This window comes from Dreissena polymorpha, chromosome 5, assembly GCF_020536995.1.
Source record: "Dreissena polymorpha isolate Duluth1 chromosome 5, UMN_Dpol_1.0, whole genome shotgun sequence".
In the NCBI taxonomy this organism is placed as follows: domain Eukaryota; kingdom Metazoa; phylum Mollusca; class Bivalvia; order Myida; family Dreissenidae; genus Dreissena; species Dreissena polymorpha.
In genome coordinates this window covers 40,393,107-40,401,507 of record NC_068359.1, presented here as the reverse complement: position 1 = coordinate 40,401,507, position 8,401 = coordinate 40,393,107, and the positions used below count along the sequence as shown (strand labels likewise).

General features: G+C 34.6%; 1 long non-coding RNA gene across 1 annotated transcript; it reads right to left on the bottom strand.

Moving 5' to 3' along the window:
* Window positions 1-2,751: 2,751 nt before the first annotated feature.
* On the bottom strand, window positions 2,752-8,282 carry LOC127832377 (uncharacterized). Its single transcript, XR_008026817.1, has 4 exons — window positions 7,698-8,282; window positions 6,970-7,081; window positions 4,833-4,913; window positions 2,752-3,336 (listed from the first exon to the last, which is right to left on the bottom strand). It is a non-coding gene; the product is annotated as an uncharacterized LOC127832377 (long non-coding RNA).
* Between the last annotated feature and the right edge of the window lie 119 nt (window positions 8,283-8,401).

Below are 8,401 nucleotides of genomic sequence, written 5' to 3'. Positions count from 1 at the left end.
AAACTCTACATTTTGTCTGCATAGCAAGCCAATTTAGCCCAACAACTTTGATTTAACCAGTGAATTCTGAGCTATATTGCTTAAAGCCGAATGCACATTATGTCTAAAAAGTGTTTTACGGCTAATCTATGGTATGAACTATCTTCACACAAACAAAGCATCTGGTAAACCTTCAGATATCAATAGCAGAATGTAAATAATAAGTATAATGTACTTTATTGTGGAAGAAATACATGTAGTAAAATAATATGCAAGTATAAAACATGGTTTTTGTATTTTATAGCTGTAACAGTGTTCCCAACTTGAACATCATCTTCTGAGTACATATCTGAGGCAGAGCCATCTTGCACGTCCTGTGTTGACTACATCCGTGTTAGAGCCAGCTTGCACGTCCTGTGTTGTGGACATCCGTGTTAGTGCTAGCTTGCACATCATCTGTTGTGAACATCCGTGTAAGAGCCAGCTTGCACATCTTCTGTTGTGGACATCCGTGTTAGTGCTAGCTTGCACGTCATCTGTTGTGAACATCCGTGTAAGAGCCAGCTTGCACGTCATCTCTTTTGGGCATCAGTATTAGAGCCAGCTTGCACATCTTCTGTTGTGGACATCCGTGTTAGTGCTAGCTTGCACGTAATCTGTTGTGGACATCTGTGTTAGATCCAGCTTGCATGTCATACGTTTAGGACATCAGTCAGAGATAGCTTGCATGTTATTTACTTGTGGACATAAGAATCAGAGCCAGCAAGGACAATCTCTGTTGTGGATATCTGTCTTAGAGCAAGCTTGCACGTCATCGGTTGTTCACATCCTTCTAATAACCAGCTTGACCATCATCTGATGTGGAAATCTGAGTCAGAGACAGCTTGCACATCATCCGTTGTGAACATCTCTTTATGATTTTACTCTTTGCTTAGATTGACACTGTGACTTTAGTGTAATACGTTGCAACCTTAAGCTATTCCTATTGTTGAATAAAATATTGTGTCATTACAATATATTTTGTTGGATAATTTGTATGTTGAGTTGTATTGTTTGGTCATTGCAAAGTAACAAGTTATTTTAAGACAAGAACAAGCTCATCTTTCATCATGTATTTATATTAAAATTCTTGAATGTTAATGAAGGTACAGATCATATAATTTAAAGCAATTGTAATAGGATTGCTTGTGTTTCATTGCACAGTCAATACCATCTTGTCTTTATGCTGACATATAGAACGGATAAAAAGTAAACTGTCGTTTTTATATGCTATGGGATTGTATATCAACACTTGTATTTTTAGATGACAAAATTGCCATAATTTTTCTCTTTATATTTTATTCCTGCTAAATGGTTGATGCAATAAAGTTTAGTCTTCAATGACTTGTGCTTCTTGTAAAGTTGTAATATTATTTGTAAGCAAATTTGGCTGTAGTATTAGATGCATGCTGTACAAGATACTGTAAATCAACAATATATTGTTTTAGTATGAAAAGATAATTTAAGTTGCACAGCCATTAATTTTGCCTTCCACCATCTCCAATTTTGGTTAGACAGTTGCAAGTTACTTGCATAAGTATGAACATCGGTTCAATTAACGCCAGGCTGTATTGATAAAAGAAAAAGATAATTTGGTTTCATGGGGATTTAAACCAGGGTCTTCTAGAGTAAACTTCTTTACCACTGTGCCATTCTTTGAAATGAAATAATTACATACCAAATTTATAGGTGCTATGGCACTTTGATTGGAACCAAAGTCTTAAAATGACTTAATGGCTGTTGTGTTATTATTAACCTTTTCCTGCTCTGAGGAAATTTTAAAATTTCTACATGCAAACATCAAAAAACCAGAACAGCCTGCAAGTAACTCACAATCTGTTCAGGTTTTATGCTGTTTGCTGCTCATCAGTATCCATGGGTTGGAAGCAAAGCCTTTAAAACTTTAATATAGTAAGAAAGGTCTTAAATTAAATTTATTCTCGAATGTATCTTAGTGCGTTTTTGAGTGGTACAGGGTTAAATGTCTCATTTTGTTTTTTATTATCTTTGGTTTATTGAACATATATGAGCCTTGCTCTGTGAAAAAGGGGTTTAATGCATGTGCGTTAAGTATCGTCCCTGATTAGCCTGTGCGGTTTGTCCAGGCTAATCTGGAACGCACATGCATTAAACCCCTTTTTCACAGAGCGAGGCTCATATGTATTAGACAGCGCATTCAAATAATGCAATCTAAATCTGAATTTTTTATTTAGTTGCAATACCTTAAAGCTTACTATGTTTGCAGTTTTAGTGAAAACACAAACTTTTAATCAAAGAAGCATATAATGTGTATTACTCATTAAATCAAATTCCACTTTATTCCATACACTTGTTCGACTCTGTGACATTATGTTCTGTCAAAGCTTTTTATTGCAAATTCATTAAACATAAATTGGTAACCTTGGGTATCCAAAAGGAATCCAAATTTTACTAGCCATAGACTTTCCAAAATGCAATTGTTTCTGAGAAGTATTTTTCTCTAGAAGGTGGCAAAACTCCTAAGCAATTCCTTTTTGGGCTAATGGTAGGGCTAATGCGTGTAACACCCATTGACAAATTATTAAATATACATTGAAAGGTCATTGTTCACAAAACGGATCATGATATAACATGATGCAGCATTTTGTACTATATCAAATTAAATGTTGCTGAAAACAGTAGAATATTCAAATTATGGACATTTTATTCTGTTAATAATGCTATTTTTCTAAAATTACAAATCAATAAAGCATGCTTAACAATAGCAGAACTCTTTTGACTTTTAATTATCTTTTCCAGTCTTTAAATCTTTACAAAATTCATTGTCCCACTAACACCATCCTATAAAACAGGTTATGGCTTCCAATTGTGAATCAACTATAAAGCATGAACAAAGGCACAAATATCGCAGTATCTTTTGCAAATGATACAAATGTACATGGCCTCGATACGGAACAAAAAGCAAGATTTCTTGTCAGGCGGTAAGCTGAATCCTCCAGAACATTCGAACGATTGTCCATTTAATGCGCCACTGGGCCGTTCCTATTTAAATGGGCATCATGCACAGAACTTGGCCATCCAGGGCATATGTCCAAACATTTCAAGTTACTGTCACAGACTGCTTGAAGAACTAAACTGCCGATAAACAAGGACCTATGCTCAGATGTTGAAGCAGGACATGCACTGTGGGTTCCATCAACAGTCCAATCATTTTACATCATTGATGAAATCCATAGGCAATGATCTTAAGCTCATGACGAGACTCTGGAAATCTGATGTACTGCTCCATCATTGCTGACAAGACTCTACATGTTGAAATGACTGTGTAATGTTGAGTCCCTGAAATACAAAAGCATAATTCATGCTAGAGTTTAGCCATATTAATTATGCTTGATTGCATTGAAAGCTTTAGGCTTATTAAGACATTCAAGAGTCCATTTTCTGGGAATAATCAGTACTTTGTATATATGAAGATAAAGAGACCGCTAATAAACAGGGTTGAACTCAAAATGTTCCCATCACTAGGCGAACACCATATCCACTACGCCAGCCTAACAAAGTAAATGAAGTGAAGCTTCTAAGTTATGTCTCATTCGATTGTTAACAAGAGCACCGCCCTTCGGGTTCAGACCTCTCATCTATTTTTTTTAAAGTTGAAGGGACCTATCTTAATACTTCACTCAAAAAGGAGGGAGAGGTGGGGTGGAAAAGGGTGTATAGTGTGGTGGTGTGGTCATTTATTACACCATCTTCCAAAAATGATAAAAATAAATATTTGTGTTTTTTAGCCATGTTTAAAAAAATGGGCGGGGGTATAGTGTGAGGGTGTGGCAATTTTTCTTTTGGGGGGGGGGCGTGGGGGATGGTTTGGGTGGAGTCTATTGTGGTATGTCAGGTAAGAGTTGCTTTGTAACGCTTGTAAAGAAGTTATGGAAATTTTAGCAAAATTTAATAATTTCACCTTGAGAGTCATGGTCATTCAAAGGTCAAGGTAAAATTCAACTTGCCAGGTACAGTAACTTATGATAGCATGACAGTATTTGAAGTTTGAAAGCAATAGCCTTGATACTTGAGAAGTAAAGTAGATCAAAACACAAAATGTAACCATATATTCAAAGTTACTAAGTAAGAAAAGGACCATAATTCCGTCAAAATGACAACCAGAGTTATTCAACTTGTCCTGTACTGTCCCCTTATGATAATTTGCGAGTGTTCCAAGTATGAAAGCAATTTCTATGATACTTTAAGAGTAAAGTGGACCAAAACACAAAACTTAACCAAATTTTCACTTTTCTAAGAATAAAAAGGGCACATAATACTTTCAAAATGCCAGTCAGAGTTACATAACTTTGCCTGCACAGTCCCTTTATGATAGTAAGTGTTGCAAGTATAAAAGCAATAGCTTTGATACTTAAGGATTAAAATGGACCTAAACACAAAACTTAACCAAATTTTCAATTTTCTAAGTATAAAAAGGGCACATAATTCTGTCAAAATGCACGCCAGAGTTATCTAACTTTGCCTGCCCAGTCCCCTCATGGTAGTAAGTAAATGTACTAAGTTTTATACTTGACACTTTATGAGAAAAGTGGACCTAAACACAAAACTTAACCGGACGACGACGCCAAGGTGATGACAGTAGCTCATAATTTTTTTTCAAAAAAATAGATGAGCTAATAAATAAAATGGTACAGATTGCACACTTGATTACACGATTTTTCATGAATACTCCTTCAGCTTTTTATTTACATGTGAAGGCTAGGGCCACTTTCTGCGAGCCTTACAAAAAACTAACCATATTTGCAATTGTCAAGACTCCTTCACATAAAATTTACCTTTGATTATTCCAATATCCTTTTTCCAACAGACATTTTGCGCTCACGTACCATACATGGTGCCACAAATTCACAGAATTCCTACAAAATAAATGAAGTATACATTTACAATTCAACTTTCTTTTAAAAGAATGTGTAGGTAACTCAATTCCCTACATATTACTTTATTGTTATAAAATAAATTTCTTAATATTTAAACAGACATTTAACAAAAATTAACTTGATTCATCAAATTAATCATAATCGAATAATAGACCAGTTTCACAATATGAACACCGATACTATTTTAAGATATCAATCATATCACCTGACGCGTCGAATTGCAGAACAAGGCTGAACGTGTAACTGCATTTTCTTGTGCTATGCAAATTGCGTTGAATATCAAGATTTTAATGCAAACTGACACTGGTTACAATTAAGTCAAACATATGCATACAGACAACCATCACATGTCATGCTGTGTTAAGTCAATAAATTAATAAGTAATTCTTATATAAAAATTATAAGACCTAAATAATAATTAAAGGACATAATATTTAATACTATTTGTGTATATTAATAAATTATATTTAATCTTTATAAATAACAAGAGATGTGTTCGTCAGAAACACAATGCCCCCTACTGCGCCGCTTAAATTTATTATTATTATTATTTTTTACCTTTGACCTTGAAGGATGACCTTGACCTTGAACTTCCACCACTCAAAATGTGCAGCTTCATGAGATACACATGCATGCCAAATATCAAGTTTTTTTTTCGGACGGACAGACAGACTGACATACTGACTGACTGATAGTTCAACTGCTATATGCCACCCTACCGGGGGCATAAAAATACGAGTTACCCATAAGCATCAGAGTTAATGTGGTCTGAAGACTAAACATCGATTATTGCACAAATGAAAGTCATAAATTAGCAGTATACAATACAAAGTATTATAAGACTACAATTCTCAAAGGTATGGATGTATTAGTGTGTGAACTATTTCATGAATCATAGAACATGTAAGAGTTGAATCAAGCATAAGACAAAGTCCTATAAAATAGAAGAAAATGACACTAATGTTTAGCATTAAATTTTTGAAATATTTAAAATATATAGGTAAAAAGTTCTTTTTAATTATGATAAAACTGGCTAATATCTATACAGTATTTAGTTTCTGACAATATGTTTGGACAGATGACTTTCAATGTTGACAATATCTTTTATGTTCAATAAAAGCAACAATTGAGTATTTGGCATTAAATTATTCTAAGAAACAGCTACGCAATGCTACAACCACGAGAAGGCATGGTCACATGGAGGTGTCATTAATTGTGTTAAATGACCAGATATCTGCAACCTGTGGTTTATGACATCACGTTGTTATTTAGTATTTGTCTGCACAGTATCTGATCATAACGAGGTTATGGGTTTGTGCTGAATACAGGGGCATTTAAACGCAAGATCTATCAATAAACAAAATAATTGATTGATCGCCCAAATAATGCGCAAACAAAGAGTGTCAGATAATCCAATAAGTTTTAGACTGTCAATTTACACACACTAAGAATTGAAAGCCATACTTGGAGTGTCAGAATTTGTGCAAAACAATTGAATACAAACAAGTACTTTAATCAAGAAAATGTATTTCATACATTGACATGTATATTGGCACTTAAAATGGAAAGTATATATTAAGTAATTAACGGCTGTTTCTGACGAAGTCGACTTGTGTTGGCAATATCATTAAATCGCTGAATGATCAAAAGCAGAGCGATATTGCGATGCACTATTAGAAATCTCTACACATTAAGCCTCATTCTCGAATTCTGCAAATCATTTGACTACACGCTATTGGCTTATTGTGAAAAGGGTCTATTCACTTATAAATACTTTAAAGAAGCAGATTTTCCATCACTACAGCGGCTGCACTTTCTTAAGGGAAGTTTGGGAGTAAAATAGATCTACTCCAAGTTTTTGTCACAAAAAACATCAAACATACAACACTTTCAATTGGAGAATTAGCCGCATTTAATGGATGATTTAGAAACATGATTAATTTAAATTACATGTAATAGCTATTGAATAGTTAGGTTATCCAGTTATTCTTGCTGCAATGTGGATAAGAATAATACAAACCAATAGCTGACAAACCTGATATCAGTGATATGTTGACCTTTGAAGTCGAAATTGAGACCTGAAATCTGTCTGTATAGAGAGGCACAATTTGTTTGGCATATCTTCAACCATTACTGGCAACACACACCTACAAAATTTATATATAAATTATATAAAAACATAAATTTATTAATAATTTTATTTATTAATTTATGACGAAATGTTTTAATCTAGGTCAGCTATAACGAAACTAAAAACGGATTAAAAACAATACCTTATTTTAATTAATAGGTTGAAAAGAAAGATAAATTTAGTAATATATTGACGTTCAACTTAACGAATACAAGACACAAGTACATTACATTACAATAAGTTATTATTTCAGTCGCGTTCGGAGAAAACTGGGCTTAGTGCATGTGCGTAAACTGTCATCCCAGATTAGCCTGTGTAGATTACCAGTACTGTCCCCGAACCGAAAGCTAACCGGAGTAAAAACACAACAGTCCGCACAGGCTAATCAGGGACGACACTTTCCGCATTAACTTGATTTTCGGTAAGGAGGGACTTCCTTGAAACTAAAAATACCATAAAAGCGGAAAGTGTAATCCCTGCTTAGCATGTGCGGACTGCACAGGCTAATCTGGGATGACACTTTTCGCACATGCATTAAACCCAGTTTTCTTAGAACGCGGCTCATTTAATTAACGATTGTCAACATTATGCAAATTATCCGATAGTTTTACACAAAAAGTACAAATACAAACCTGGTAATACATGTAAATGATCGTATGCAATAAAGTTATTGATCCCAATCTGATCTATTTCCGAATTATCTGCGAATCCATCGAGTAGAAACAACAACCATGCAATTCGCTCCGCCATCTTGAAACGTTTTCTTACTGATTGTGTTGCATTTGTTACAAAGTATCTGATTGGTTATTTCTAAGTATCGGATCCAATCAAATTTTTCGGGTAACTAGGGATTCTAACACCTAACAACCCGAGATTTGTACAGTAATTCAATGCTTAATTTTCGCGGACGATATTTGTGTTCCGCGCTTTTTGGATCTGGTATTTACTGGATTTTCTCTCTTTAATAGACTTCTTAAAATAGCATTCTACAATCTCCGCGCGATTTTAAACACTACTATTTGTACAGAGTAGATAAATAAGGTTCCGCGCGATTAATTGAGCCCGCTTTTTCTACAGGGTTGAAAAATAATTGCTCCGACGGAAAATATATGAAAGTTCCGCGCTTTTTAGATTTCGATTTGTATGTAGTGTTTTATGGCCATGCTGGCATTGGTTTTTCGCGGAAAGTGAAAGTTCCGCGAAAAATGACAATCCCGATATTTTCTATATAAGTATATGTATTTTAGCGGGGGTCCCCTTTGGCTTTCCATAGTATACATCTTCAATTACAAATAGAAAGAACAAGGCTTTACCGGCAACTCGTCTCAAAGGCAAC